Source organism: Strix uralensis, chromosome 4, assembly GCF_047716275.1.
Source record: "Strix uralensis isolate ZFMK-TIS-50842 chromosome 4, bStrUra1, whole genome shotgun sequence".
NCBI classification, from domain to species: domain Eukaryota; kingdom Metazoa; phylum Chordata; class Aves; order Strigiformes; family Strigidae; genus Strix; species Strix uralensis.
Genome location: NC_133975.1, coordinates 46,765,016 through 46,780,607, shown reverse-complemented (window position 1 = coordinate 46,780,607; position 15,592 = coordinate 46,765,016). Strand labels below are relative to the sequence as shown.

The window sequence follows — 15,592 nt, the reverse complement described above, 5'->3', positions numbered from 1 at the left end:
AGTCAGCCCTTTTGAAGTCCAGGATGGCATTTCTGCTGCTCCCTCTCCTGGCCTCTCTAAGTATAGAGGACTATTATTTCATGATCCCTGTGCCCTAGTTGGCCTCCAACCGCCACATCATCCACCAGTCCTTCTCTGTTCACAAAGAGGAGGTCCAGCAGGGCACCTTCTCTGGTCGGTTCACTCACCAGCTGTGTCAGGAAGTTATCTCCCACACATTCCAGGAATCTCCGGGACTGGTCCCACTCTGCTGTGTTGTATTTCCAGCAGATGTCTGGGAAGTTAAAGTCTCCCACAAGAACAAGGGCAAGTGATCGTGAGATTTCTCTTAAGTGCCTATAGAATATTTCACCCACCTCTCTGTCCTGGTTGGGTGGCCTATAGTAGACTCCTACTACAACATCTGCCCTGTTGGCCTTCCCCCTGATTCTAACATAAAAGACACTCCACTCTGTCTTCACTACACTTGTGCTCAAAGCAATCATAACAGTCCCTAACATACAGCGCCATAAATCTCTCTTCATTGATTTAGGACTTCTGGTAATATTGTCGCTGCCTACCTGAAAAAACAAGAGAGTATAGTAGTCTTTGGGCCTCACTAGAGTGGGGAGTTTTGCCGTGAGGTCCTTCACCCGGGCCTCAGGGACGCAGCAGACCTCCCTATGAAGCAGGTCTGGTCTGCATATTGGGCCTTCGACACCCCTCAGAATGGAGTCACCCACTACAGTGACTCTTCTGGGGTTCTTTTTAGAACTGGTTTTAATACCTGGTCTAGAGCGACCTGGCCTTGGTGGACCTTGGTCTTCCTCCTTGTTTGACTCATTTTCATCATCCTTCTCTGCTTCATTCAAAATTTCCAGGGCCCCGTACCTGTTGTGAAGGGACACCATGGAAGGTGAGGTAGGTTGGGAGGGGATTTTCCTGCCTCCCTGAGCAGGGACCTGTTTCCAGCCTCCCCCATCTCTTAGGTCCCCTCCTTCTGCCTGGTAGCAAGAGGATGAGGGATTGCGTGCCTCTTCTGGAGCCTTCATTTGCTCCTGTTGCTTCTTGAATGCACTTAGTTTTGCAAGACAGCATGGCAGCAATTCTTTCACTGGCCATTAGTGCTAGAAATGTAAATCAGATGAGATTAGATCTCTTTAGTTTACAGATCTCATTTCTTGTCATAAATAATAAAAGTAATTCAAAGTAATACAAAGAACAAAGTACAATTCAGAGAAGAGGGTATAAATATACAATGAGAAAATTACTACTTAAAAATATCATGGGAATTAATACCTGAAGAACACAGTTCTGAAATCTTCTACTTTAAAATCAAATTATCTGTATTCATAAAGATAACATATGTTTGTAAATTGACAGGCTGATTCTGCCTGCTGATCATTACTTTGAGCTCTTTTCAGGTCTCCCTTTCATCTAAGATGCAGTAAGTAAGAAACCATCTATGCCTACAACATATCTACAGATGAATAAAGTGCTGGGGCAAACAACATTTAAGGCAAGTTCAGCAAGTTTGGCATGTTTCTTGCCTCTTTTGACCATGATCTACACCAGAGAACCATAATCTACATCAGGTTGGATGGTTGTAGGGGGGTTGAACTATATCACCTTTAAAGGTTCTTTCTAACCCAAACTGTGATTCTCTTCTGTGATTCTTCTTCTCTTCTGTGATTCTTCTTCTCTTCTGTGATTCTTCTTCTCTTCCGTGATTCTTCTTCTCTTCTGTGATTCTTCTTCTCTTCTGTGATTCTTCTTCTCTTCTGTGATTCTTCTTCTCTTCTGTGATTCTTCTTCTCTTCTGTGATTCTTCTTCTCTTCTGTGATTCTTCTTCTCTTCTGTGATTCTTCTTCTCTTCTGTGATTCTCTACATGGACACAGAAGATCAGGTTCTTACCTGTACCCAAAATATATGCTAGATTTCTAAGACATCTAGAAAACATCTGGAGAATAATATGGATGGGATAGCAAAGCACTGAGAAATTGTGTTCAAAAAAGTCACAAAGATGAGTGGAGAAATCAAGGCTCTATTTCTAAAATTCCTGATACCAGTTTGTGCCCGAATAATGCAATGTGCTCCAACAGAAGCATGCTAATATTATAAATAGACAATATAGTTGCATACAGTCAGAGTAGAAATAAGTAAGGGAAAGGCAAGATGAGGAGGAAGGCAGCTGATGGACTATGAGCAACAACAGCGTGACTGCTCTGAGGATGTCCCTGTGTGCCTACAGCTGAAGTGCAGCAATACTTCCCACGTGTGTTTTTTATAATAATAGTTCTAAAAAATGTCACCTTTCCATTTCTTTTCTGCAAAGCTTGCAGTTTAAGAGCTTGATACTTTGCTTATGTGGGCCTAAGTGTTTCAGGGAGAGCTACCAGATTTCAACACTAACCTGCGAAATGCTATTCTTAGTGACCTGTGTATGAGGAAAAGCTGAGGGATAAGTCTCTGCGTGTTCTAGAGACCTCCTGTGCTGACTGTGCAGTACTGCACTTCTGGGAAGGCCTGAAAAGGCCTTTTGATTTCTCTGCTTGCCAAAGTGTTGCACGTCTGGTTAAAAAATACTGAGATGATTTCTTAGCTTTTTTGTCCTTCCCTCCCCGCCCCAAGATGGTGCTGCAAAATCATGCCATTTTAAAGTAATAGTTTTGTAAAGAAAACTGAATCTCCTCCTAAAGTAAGAATAAGACTGGAAAAGCACATGGGTTTTAGAAAATGGTGTACTATCCACACGTGGTAACCACTTGTATATTGAAGAAGTATCATTTACTGTAAATTTCAGAGATGCTGGAATTGCAGGGGATTTTTGTTTGCGTTTTTTTTCTCTGTTCTTTCTGGGTTGGTTTTTTTTTGTTGTTTTTGTTTTTGTTTTTTTTTTTAAGTATGTGGTCATTATGAGCCCGCCCTGAGTTCTTGCAATGGTTAGCATGTCCAAGGAGAATGGAGGACTTGAGAATGTGATGCTCTAAACAGTGTAATCCTGCTGTTATCAATAAAGAACCCAATACCTTTATTATTCTATTTTCAGTAGCCTGCCTTCAAGCCCAAGTTCTGGGAGCACATGTATCCTGTTTAGATTTGGAGACTGTTACCTTGAAGACAAAGCCTGTGACTTGAGATGAGTGAGTGAAATTGCTCTTTGCAAGGATTTATAGGAACCTCTGTGTGTGTGTCTAAACCTTATTGCATCAAGAAGGTACTCCTATCCACTAGCTAATAAGTAAGCTCTAGAAGTGGGGTCTCTTTTCTGGAATGAAATATCAGTCTCTCCAAACTTAATTCAGTTACACTGACTGTCCATTACAAATTCATTAATGTGCAACAGCAGGCCATATGCAATTTGAACTTTTCAGTCATGGTAGGGATCTGTGTTGGGTGTTGTTACTGCATCAGTATCAAAAGACAACCTAAAAATGGGACAGCAACTGAAAAGAACAGTGGGAAACAAAAGACTTGATTTTTATTTAATTTTTTTAATCCTTGCTTCCTGCATAGTTTTCTGACATTTGATTCCCAATAACCTTTCTCCTACAACTTTCTATACACTAGAACATCCCAGGGATACGGTCACATTTCAAAGAGATGAAAGCTCGATACGAGTACAATATTGTGCAGAAAATTTTGGTTATTCAGGAATGTACAGTAGTATCTTAAACACATCATTAGGGTTATCAAAATTTATGGATTTTCTTCAGTAATAACTATGAGCAGTTGCCTTCTGGAAAACATGCTATTAAGAAGCATGTTTCAAGCTGCTTTATTATAGTATCAGAACTGGGAAGCAAAAATCTGGGCACTGGAGCTTTTTGGAAAAAACATGCACCAAATGCTGTGAGTCTTATTTAGAAAAACAAAATCATGCAAGCTGACAGCAGGTAGCTGTTTTCAACTTGATCTATCAGCAACAAGTGTGTCACTGAATGTTTTTTGGTGGTCAGCAGGCCATCCTGGGTGAGGGCTAGTATGCAGGCATTTGGCAAACAGGCCAATGTTCCCACTAGCTTTTCTCCCCAGCTGGTGTTCCACTTGACTACTTGGTCATTGCCTTTAGAAGAGAAAACTTAATTTGTGAATACTTTTCAGTAGTGGGAGACACATAGGAACAGTGACCTGTTAAGTGTTGCCAATATCAAGACAAAAAATACTTTGCTCTAAAAGGTACTAACAGCTATGGCTAAACAGACAACTTCAAAATCTGTCAAAAAACTATAATAGCTCTAAAGATCTCAAAATCAAGTGTAAATGTTGCTCAGCAGAATTGGAAAGCCTAGAGAGGAAACAAATTCAGCTCATGAGGGATTTAAACAAAAATTTTCCTTGTCAAATAATTTAAACCATTTGCATTTACACTTATTGCTGTATATAGATCTGCCTCTAAGCACCCGACATTTGGAATGGTTTTCTGCAGCTCTGTTTACTATCTCCTCGTGCATGATGTTTTTGCCTTCGTACATGTTTTGTCTGTGTACACGTTCTTTCCTGCTAAAAGTATGGAGCATTTGCAAGGCGTAGCTTGTCTAAGTTTTCACAGTATCACAGAATAGGAGGTAAGAAGGGACCTCTGGAGGTCATCTGGTGAAAACTGCCTGCTCAAGCAGGGCCACCTACAGCCAGTTGCCCAGGGCCATGTCCAGACAGCTTTTGAATATCTTCAAGGAGGAAGACTCTACCACTTCTCTGGGCAACCTCTGCCAGTGCTTAGTCACCCTTATATTAAAAAGCATTTCCTCGTGTTCACATGGAGCCTCCTGTGTTTCAGTTTGTGACAATTGCCTCTGGTCCTCTCACTGGGCACCAGTGAAAAGAGCGTGGCTCTCTCATCTTTACACCCTCCGTCCAGGTACTTGTACACATGGATAAGATCCACCCTGACCCTTCTCTTCTCCAGGCTGAGCATAGAATCACAGATTCATAGAAAAAACAGCCACAGCTCTCTCAGCCCTTCTTCATAGGAAACATGCTCCAGTCCCTTAATCATCTCAGTGGCCCTTCACTGGACTTTCTCCATTATGTCCATGTCTCTGTTGTACTGGGGAGCTCAGAACTGGAAACAGCACTCCAGGTGTGACCACCTCAGTGCTGAGCAGAGGGGAAGAATCAGCTCCCTCAACCTGCTGGCAACACTCCTTCTAATGCAGCCCAGGAATCTGTTATCCTTCTTTACTCCAAGTACACATTGTTGGCTCACAGTCAACTTGGTGTCCACTGGGACCCTCAGGTCTTGTTCTGCAAAGCTGCTTCCCGCTTGGGTAGCCCCCAGCACATATCGGTGCATGGGGTTGTTCCTCCCCAGGTGCAGGACTTTGCACTTACCCTTATTGAACTTCATGAGGCTCCTGGCAGCCCATTTCTCCAGCCTGTCAAGGTCTCTCTGAATGGCAGCACAACGCTGGCATATCAGCCACTCAGGACTGGATCCAGTGTTGACCCCTGGGGTACACCATTAATTACTGCTCTTCAACTAGGCTTCTATTGATTTCCACTCTCTGGGCCAGGCTGTTCAGCCAGTTTTCAATCCACCTCACTGCTCATCCAGACCATGCTTCAAGAGCTTCTCTATGACGATCTTATATGAGACAGTGTCAAAAGCCTCAGTGAAGTCCAGGTAAACAATATCCACTTCTCTCCACTCATAGTCATTTCATTGTAGAAGATTATCACATTGGTCAAGCATTACTTCCTCTGGTGAAGCCATGTTGACTACTCCTGTTCACTTTCTTGTCTCTAATCTGCCCGGAAATGCCTTCCAGGATTAGCTGTTCCATCACCTTCCCAGGGACTCAGGTGAGGCTGACCAGCCTGTAGTTCCCTGGGTCCTCTTTCTTGAAGTCAGAAGAGACATTTGTTTTCCTCCAGTCTTTGGGCACTTCTCCCAGTCACCATGATTGTCCTGGTTTAGCCAGGATAGGGTTAAGTTTCCCCAGCAGTGGGGGGGAAGCTCTAGCTGGGTTATTCAGATACCATGCGGACTTCACATCCTGGCGCCGAAGCGGGACAAGGGGTTACCTCGTGTACTGTGGGATTTGCTCTATTCTCACTGCTCTATTGGTAGATATTTTGCTCTGTTCATTGTTATTACTGTTATTCTTATTGTTATTGTTGCTGTTTGTTGTGTTGCTGGTGTACTGTTGTATTAAATCTCTCCTTATCTCAGTCTTGGGGCTTTGTATTTCATTCCCTTTGTGGGGGAGGGGCAGAGACCAGAGACTGGTCTCAGACCCCGGCAGGGGCTAAACCACCACAATGATCAATTAAAGATTATCAAAAGTGGCCTTGTGATGTCATCTGCCTGCTCCCTCGGACTTGTGGGTGCATCCCATCAGGGCCCATGGACTTCTGTAAATACAGTTTGCCTAAGTATTGCCTAATCTGATCCTCTTCCACCCAAGAGCACATCTTCCTTGCTCTTGGTCTCTGGGACCTGGGGTTCCTGAAAGCCTGGACTTGCTAGAAAAGGCTGAGGTGAAGAAGGCATTTGGTACCTCAGCCTTTTCCATGTCCTATGTCACCAAGAGCCCTGCTTCATTCAGCAGTGGGCCCACATTTTCCCATATGTCCATGTGCTAATCAAGATCATAAAAATATTCATGAGCAATATTTTCAAAGAATTTACCTTTGAAATAATTTACTATATCAACATGAGGGCCTTGCTACAAGCATTGTGTACAGGGAAAACTCTCTTCTGTTACTGTATTAACATAAGGGCCTTATTACAAGTGAAACAATCTCTTCTGTTTCACAATCTGTTACATTATAATCATGTTCTACATGATGTTATTGCTGTTGGGGATAGATCCAGCTGGTACTTATTATCTCAACAGATTCATTGTATAATAGGAAACTTCATGTACTTGTATCAGTTGACTATAACCTACTTGAAGAATAGAAAAATATAGTCTATTTTAGTGGGATAGCTATGCACTAAAATAAAAGTATAAAAAACGTTCTGAGAAAATGAGGGGTTTGGGTTTGGGTTTTTGTGTTTTGTTTGTTTTGGGGTTTGGGGGTTTTGTTTGTTTTTGTTGATTTTTTTTTTTTTTTTTTTTTTTAATCTGGGTTTTTCTCCTCATTGGTATTCCTAGAAATTATTCATGAATTTCATTATCATACATTTTCTTTGAATTGTGAACTGATAATTGTTCAGATATATCCAAGGAATAGCTTTGTGAAATAACATCAGCCAAATTTCAAGTGTCTTCAGTACACATTGTATGTCTCTTCATGTGCACAGCTTGTGATGTATACATGGAAGCTGGGAATGCATGCAGCTGCAAAACTGTCACATGTAGGTTTAAAAAAATGCTGTATTTCTGTTTTGAAGTCATGTGTATTAGATTCATACAGAAGCCTGAGGAAGCTTCTGGTTTCAAAGATATTCTTCCTATAGTAATCATTTTAATACTGGGTAGCGTAATAATACATTTTCAACTCTCATATGTGAAGTTATTAAATAAGTGAAGAGAAATTGGTCATTTTGAGAAGGACTTCAGTGCACCCTTTCTGCAGAGTTATCAGACATTTTAAATGGAAAACATTTGAGTTTGAGTTTCTTTTTCACTAGCAAGATTATCTTTGTCTGCTTGTTTTTCTCTGCATCCCCCTTCCCACACCCCAGTGCTCAGCTTCACAGTGTTACTTAAGCCAATCCAAACCTCTGAAATGGGCAGCCCCATCTTTGGCAAGCTGTTCCCACTTTGTGTTAGAACAGACATTTGAGATGCCAGATACAGAAACTGATACGGCTGGAAACAACTTCAGGGAAAAAAATGTAGTTGGATCAGTTTCCCATAGCAAGTGGTGACAGAATAAAAAGCAACATGTGGCCAGGAAGGCGAGTGGCACAGAGCATTTTGGCAACCAAAGCCTTCATTCATCCTGTAATTCCTTATCATCCCAGCTTCTGTTACCTTTGCATGGTGCTGGTTGATTCCTGATGTATGGAAATGTGCAGCACTTCAGTGGTCCTGCCACCTTGTACAGTTTTCTGCCCTGTCCTCAGGTCCAGGCAGTCAGTGCAGCCAGGTTTGCAGTGGAATGTAGGGTTTCTGTCTGTATTACAGACTCTTCTTGCTTCCAAGTCTTGTAAAATGCTGCTTTAGACACTGCCACACTGACACTGCAGCTAAGTCATTTATTACAATAGCTTTTTCTACAAATGATGTGACACTGCAAGTGGATTTTCAAAGAAGAGTGAGAGAGGAAGAGGATAATTTGGTGCTGGAGGCTTCAGAAGATTAAACATGATGTTTACTTTCTCCATTTAGACATTAAATGCAAATTCAGGTGATTTATGGTAACATTAGTCTGGATACTTTCCTTATATTTTAGCTGTGTTCTTTTCTTGTGTTTTACTTAAGCTGTCTGCATGTGCATATGAAAACATATTTGTATTCTGTGTATGTATTTAGCAAGAAAGTCTCAGTGAATTTGTGATTCCATCTATGGTGTTTGTTCAGGGCATAAACAGAAGTTACATTGTTGATATGAAGGCAAGTGGATCAGCTTCCTTTCAGCAGAGAGGAATTCCTGATGTCACTTACATAAGAATCTGAAGGGGGTGAGCAAATGGCTCATAAAAGTGACTTTCAACTCATTAAGATACAATCCCAACACGGATTGTGTGATGAAAATGATGCTAAATTTAATTAAACTCCGCCCCCCCCCCCCCCCCCCCCCCAAGAAAACTCCAACCAAACAACAAAGCCCAACAACCTCAAACTCCAGTGATGCCTTTGTCTATCACAAAAAAAAAATAATTCTTTGTCTAAATAAGTTTCTAAATAAGTTTGTGATCTGTGTATTAAAACGATCAGGTTCATTTTTAACAGAGGAAATATGTTGTAAAATACTCCTGTTTTCCCCCTTCATTTAGAGATACTAAAGTGTGCTGATTGGAGATTGCAAAGATTTCTTTGAATGCTGAACCGTTTACAGCATAATTCCATTCTCAGTTTCAGGTAGCTGGTTTCACGATGGTTAACTTTAGTTTCTCAGAACTTAAGAGCTAAAGCCTGGTTTCCAAAGAGGTAGAAGAATGCAGTCAATCATAACATTTCACATCATGTCAAAACCCCAAGATTTTGTCAGTAAAATGTTATGAGGAAATGCAAGGAAATAAAAGGTAGTCTAAGGAAATGGGGGTTAGTGAAGAACATGCAAGCTATCTTTAGTGAAAACCCTCAAATACGAAAGAGGATATTAGCATTCAAACTTGTTCACTGCTCTGTATCAGACTTTTCTAAACTTGATATTGCAGGCAGCTTACTCAGGTGAAACTACATTGATTGCCAAACTGGGCATATTAACCTAATACGTTAGGTCTATTTATCTTTACAGAATAGTTTATAGAGAGGTTCCACCTAAGATCTGCAATGCTCAGTACTGTACAACAGCTGTGCCACTTGCTTCTTGCCCCTAACTTAGAAAAGCTACATTTGGGCAGAGTTAGCAGGTAATATTCTGTGGGTACCTGGCAATGGGGATGACGGGGTCTTCGCAGTCCCTGTCTGAAAGTGAATATTTATTGGGATGATTGCAAAGGCAAGTTCATGTCTCCTGAGATCATGGCGGGGGGGGGTGGGGTGGGGTGGGTTTGTGTGTGTGTTATAGAAAGTATTGATGACACGTCTGCCATCAGATTGAATACAAATGCAATAGTTCTCAAGTGCCCATCTGACCCTGCACAGAAAGCTGCAGCAGCCACAGGCACCTACATGCCTTCAAGTCCAATGTAGAGGATCTGTGTTTTCTTTTGTTGGACCTAAAGAGATTCAGCTGGAGAATGGTGTTGCAGTTATGCTAGAGAGAGGCAGGTGATGACTAGATTTAGTATTTTACAGAAGTGCTATGGTGAGAATAGGCTACTTTTCTTACACATAACATATAGTTGCCTGAACTAGGAAAAGCGAAGAAGAATTTAACACTTTTAGCTGGGTTTGTGTATAGTTGAAATTTATTCTTCTTCACTGGGGCCTTTGAGTTTTCAAAAGGTGAAGTAGCAATTGCTTTTTTGTGTCTCTGTGTGTGCACACAAGTATATATGTACATGCACATGTATGAGTTCTGTTTGATCTTAACTAACACATCTGTAATGTAACAGGTAATTCCATTCAGCCCTAAGAGGCTTGGGGTTTTTTATATTTGTATAAATAGATATGTTTTTAGGCAGAATGAGGCTTTGTTTTACTGCAACACAAATGAACCACAACATTACAAGCTCACTTTTAAGACCAGTTAATATAGTGTTAACAATTCTTCTTGGAATATGAAGCTTAGTAATGTTTGTAGTATAAACATAGAGCTAGAATTCAAGTCTGAAAATAATTTTATTTGGAAACAGTTCTGGCTCATTGTTTTCTATTGTTTTTGGATATCCCAAGGGAGAGAGGGCAGATTTTTGCTTTCAGAATTTGAAGAATAATGACATGTTATAGGAATGTGATGATGATTTAGAAAGCTGGTTTATTTTTGTTTCGGTTTCTCTAAGACTTTAGTAATTTTCTTTTCTCTAGCTGCTCTTACTGTTAAACAGCTGCTTTGTCTTGAGTGTGCTGGTGGTTAACAGTCTCCCCAGAGTGGTGGCTTGCAGTAATTGCACATTAGCTTCTTACCTAAGGAATCAGGGTACACGGAAGAACCTCACATGCAGAGGACGCTACAGAATCACAGAATCATCTAGGTTGGAAAGGACCTTGAAGATCATCTAGTCCAACCATTAACCTAACACTGAGAGTTCCCAACTACACCATATCCCTCAGCGCTATGTCAACCCGACTCTTAAACACCTCCAGGGATGGGGACTCCACCACCTCCCCGGGCAGCCCATTCCAACGATCCAAGTGTAGTTTAAGGATGCATATTCAAGGAGTGCGCTGTTTCATAGATTACAACTTCTGCAATCTAAATTTTACCTCTTTCTGTAACACTTCAAATGCACACTTAATATACATAAATCACACATTAAAAACCTTACACCTGTAAACTCCTCTAGATAACTTGGGGCATATAGTACAGTTTCTAGTACCATCTCTAGCTCCTTTTGCATTTAGTTCAAAACTGATCTCATATAGTTTTAGATTCTTTGTGATCTATATTACCTAATGGAGTGATAATATCACAGGTTCACATCCTACACAGAGGTGGTTTCTATGTATTATGCAACTTTCCTGAAAAATAAGGACATAACTAAACTCCAAATAGCCAGTGAGATTAGATTATTCAATATTAACATTATTGTTTACTTAGTAATTGCTTGGGTCTGCTCTCCATTCAGACAGCTGATTCAAACCCCAGTTTTTTATGATATAAGCTTAGATGACTAACTTTTAGATGATTACATTCGGGATTTCTGTCTGGAAGAGCTTTTCCTCTTGGAGCTCAGTTCAGTTGTGCATGCATCAGTATTTATTGGAGGTGGCATAGGATATCCCATCTGGTCTCCAAAAGGGCATGGATCTATGATAGGTGTCTGGCACTGCAGTGAGCATGTGTAGACTATCCTTTGACACAAGGGAGGGGCAACTAAACTGAGTTCTAAAAACTTTTCCATCCAAAATAACTACCTCAAATACCAGTTTTTTGGTGACATGAACCTCTTTCTTTTTCTAGTCTTTCCTGAAATTCTTCCTACCAGCCAAGAAACCTTTCCTGACTGATTTTTTTTTGTTATGTCTGTTCTGATATTTTAAATGAAGTTTTGATTTTAGAATACTCAAATACTGAATGCTACATTAGCTGAGCTTTGTTGCTACAATGTTGCAACACTACAAGTTCTATTGTTCCCACAGTCTTTACTGCTTGAATATGTCCAAGGTGACCTAGAAACCTCTGATAACTGAGATAAGTGATCTGAACAGCCCAGGCCTTGTTGTGTTGGAAGGAATGATTGACTGCAGGGATCTAGTGTTTCTGCAGACAGAGACTGAGTTGACTTCATATGCAGGCTATGAGTATAGGGATATATTTTCCTGAGTTATGCAAGCATAGCATTCCATTGGTAAAAGTATTTACCATGAAAAATGGCATATGTATCCTTATGCTGTCATGAATCAGCACTGTCTGGCAGTGATTTAACTTAGATTTCCCTTTTGAAAAAGGATCTCTATCATGAAACTTTCAAATGCTTATTTTTTAGTATTTATTGAGTGGTAGCATCGAAAAGATCCTATTCAGAATGGACTCCTTTGTAGCTGGTATTGTTATAGAAATATATACATAAAAAGATAATGCTTGATTGAACGGGATTTTAGTATTGGATTTAAATTAATTAAATGAATTATATTAATGTTAATTAATATATTAATTTAAATTAATTCAATTAATATCTCAGTATTGGATTTAAACACAAGTTAGTGGGCAGAAGCACAAATGCATCTGAGTAGGAGGGAGTTCAGTGTTCAAGGGCTAAACTGAGATTAGTGTGTTAGTGCATATCTGGCTGTGCTTTTTAAGTTCATCTGCTGACTATCCCAACCTACTGTACTTTGGTTTACATTCTGGAGCAGTCTCAAAGTTAGTGAACTGGATTCCTCTTAGATGAAACACTGGTAGCAGTGCTCCAAGAGCCACCGAATGTTCCTCAGACAGATGGGCATTCTGTTCATGGGGAAAAGAAGATGAGAGCTAGTCCAAAGTGAATAAACAGACAAACCTTAACCATGTCTGGTGTGGATGTCAGGTCCTCAGGATCAAGTAGTTTTCATTATAAATCTGCTCCTGTTTTTCCACGGTGCCTCCTGGTAGTCTACAACATCACGCTGCAAGATGCTGTCATGCTCCACTGGTAGGGTACAACTCCACAAATGTTGTCATGGCTGATAAAGAGTTACAGCAACGCTTGATAGGATGTGAACTCACCTGAAACTAGTTTTGGGTAAGTAGCCTGAAGCTTGAAATTGGAGTGGAAGGCAGGGAGGTATAGCGAGTGGGAGAGAGGACCCTTTTCAAATACTCTTTTCTAACTCAGCAGTGCCTCCTTGTCCCAAGTGAAAGCAGTGTCGTGGGTTCAAAGTGGTGTATACAAGTTGGACAGAACCTTTCCCTTGGGAGATCATGTCAGATTAAAGTTTATAAATAACTGAAATAGTGCCTACAAGAAAAAAAAGAACTCTTTCTCCTGAGCTACAGCAATGTATTTTCATGAAACAAGTGTCTTTAGTTAATCAGCTTCTGCTCTTTCTACAAGCAAATTAGACATTGATTTTTTTGGGGGGGAAAGATCTTATATATACATTCAGCATTAAATTAGTGATGTTCCAATCCTAAATGTATTTTTACTGTATTCAAGAAAATTGATATGCACATGAATGATGTTCTGTGACATAATTACAACGTATTAATGCTATCTTCTGTGTTACTAGCAAGAATGTCATTAGCATAATAGGAAATTGTAGTTATGACTGAAGGCATAAGTCTACTATGGGTTTAGTTATCATAAGAAAAAGGAATATATCTGAAAGATGTGTTACACTTTCATTAAAGTTTAATCTTGTATCAAAAATAATAGGAGACTTCATGGTCTTGCAGTGTAAATTTTCTGCTCACAAGACAATTATTAAAAGGAAGATGACTATCCTTTTTTATTTCTTCTTGGTTAATAGTCATTAATAACATAAAATAACAACGTTAAGGGGACATGCCTCCATGGTATGCTAAAGTTTTCTGCAGTGTTTTAGTATAGTGTATAATATTTTCACAATGGCTAAAATGAAGGACCAACATGCTGAAATTCTATGAAAATAAGAATGAAAGCTTACAAGAGTGGCTGCTGTCAAATTCTGCTATAACAGTAACAATGAGATCAAATATTAGATATCTGTATTTGCTGCAAAATCTAGCTCTCAGACCTTAAAGAGATGACAGGGAGCAGCAGTACTCTGTTGGTATGTGGTAGGCAAGTCAACAATTATTCACTGTACCTAAAAGCTGCTGCTATTCTGTGGTCCCTGGACCTACCTGGAATACATCCGGAGTCATTATCAACCTTTCAATGTTTGCAAAACTAATAGGGACCAGCCATATGCATTTGGGTTCTCCCATATAATATGAAAATACAGTAATGGTAGGGACTGTTGCCTGTATGTGCCCCTAATGAGGCTGGTGGTGTAGAGCAGTCTATACTTTACAAACACGTCCATGAGGAATTAAGTATTCAGTGACATCACCTCAAGCATCTTTAATTTGTGAATCCTGTTCCACCATTAAATTCCATAATCCACTTCCTTTTCAGTACATATCCTTACAGTTGAAGCAAAGAATGTCTCACCACTACCAGCTGTTGACAGCTAAATTAACCAGCTAGTAACACTGTTCTGTCTGCCTTCACTGAAGAGGAAAAAGGCTAATTTGGTGAGTGATTTATGGTGTCTCACTTAAATGCTCTGAATTGCACAAGGAAGGACCTTCTTTCTCTTGACTACAGAAAGACTTTAGATCAGCTAAATTAGGTGTTTAGTTTAGGTAATATGAACTATTTTCTGTGCTCATAATGCTGCATTCAACTTACCTATTTCAGGTATCTACTAATTAGTGTCATATTTTCATACAGTCATACTTTTTTTCTCTTTATTTCCAATAGCTCCCTCCCCTACACTGGAAGATTGTTTCTCTCATGTCACCAGAAAAAGCTGATCTCCACTGACTGAGCACTGAGTAACACTGGAACATGAAGAGAACAAACAAGGAAAGTCCAAGGATGGGAAAATGGGGCAGCTAAAACTTCTACTGTTGAGATTCACTAGAATCTGGTGGGAGACAATCTGAGGCATAGTTGTAACTAATTGTAATCACATAAAACCAAGATTGTTACATAGCTTTATTTTAACATTTAGTCTTTTCAACTGTTAACAATCAAATTTAGTCAGAAGCTGTGAATTACAAAGGCTCCAAAGTCCTGTTTGTAAAAAGTAAAAAATAAGAAATGTTTTGAAGGCTGAGTGACCTTTATCTCCCCCAAGGTAGAGAAATTATTTTTTCCAGTTACAGGACATGATTTGTAAGGGAAACATTCGAATTAGAGAAAATAGGTGGTTGTAAGGAGTTAACAAAAGGCTGCTGAAACAAAGTTCAGAGCTAGATTAGGTACCCATGAATCTGACAAAAAAAACCCCAAACAAAAACACAAGGTGGGTGTGATTGTTAAAGTGATAGTTGAGGAATTACATGAAATGATTAGGGAAACATAAGATACTGTGTATATTTGCAAGTATGAGTAAAGGAACTGTGGTTTTACTATCAAACTGTACTGAATGTAAATATTCCTGCTTGCATGTTCAGCAGGAGGCAGCCATGTATCTGTACAGACTGCCTGCCCTTGCCAAGGACAGTGTGGTGAATGATATTGAAAGATTATTTATATGGGGACTGCAAAATCTAATTGAAAGGCCAGAATTATATTAGGTTCAAGATGATTATGTCATTGCAAAAATTCATAAGACTTTCACACAAGTCAAAAATACAGACTAAATCAAACAATATACCCAATGTTTGGTGCTACAGGAAAAAAAAGTTGCTGGCAATAAGGTAGGCAGATATGTTGTCTTGCACTGAAGGGAAAAAACCCCACAAATAACTAACTTGATGTGATATTGGGT

The 15,592-nt window shown here is 39.8% G+C and overlaps 1 long non-coding RNA gene across 1 annotated transcript; it reads left to right on the top strand.

The window, feature by feature from the left end:
- The first annotated feature begins 2,647 nt into the window (after nucleotides 1–2,647).
- Nucleotides 2,648–14,752, top strand: LOC141942135 (uncharacterized). The gene is made up of 3 exons (XR_012628537.1): nucleotides 2,648–3,124; nucleotides 14,230–14,348; nucleotides 14,578–14,752. It is a non-coding gene; the product is annotated as an uncharacterized LOC141942135 (long non-coding RNA).
- Nucleotides 14,753–15,592: the final 840 nt, after the last annotated feature.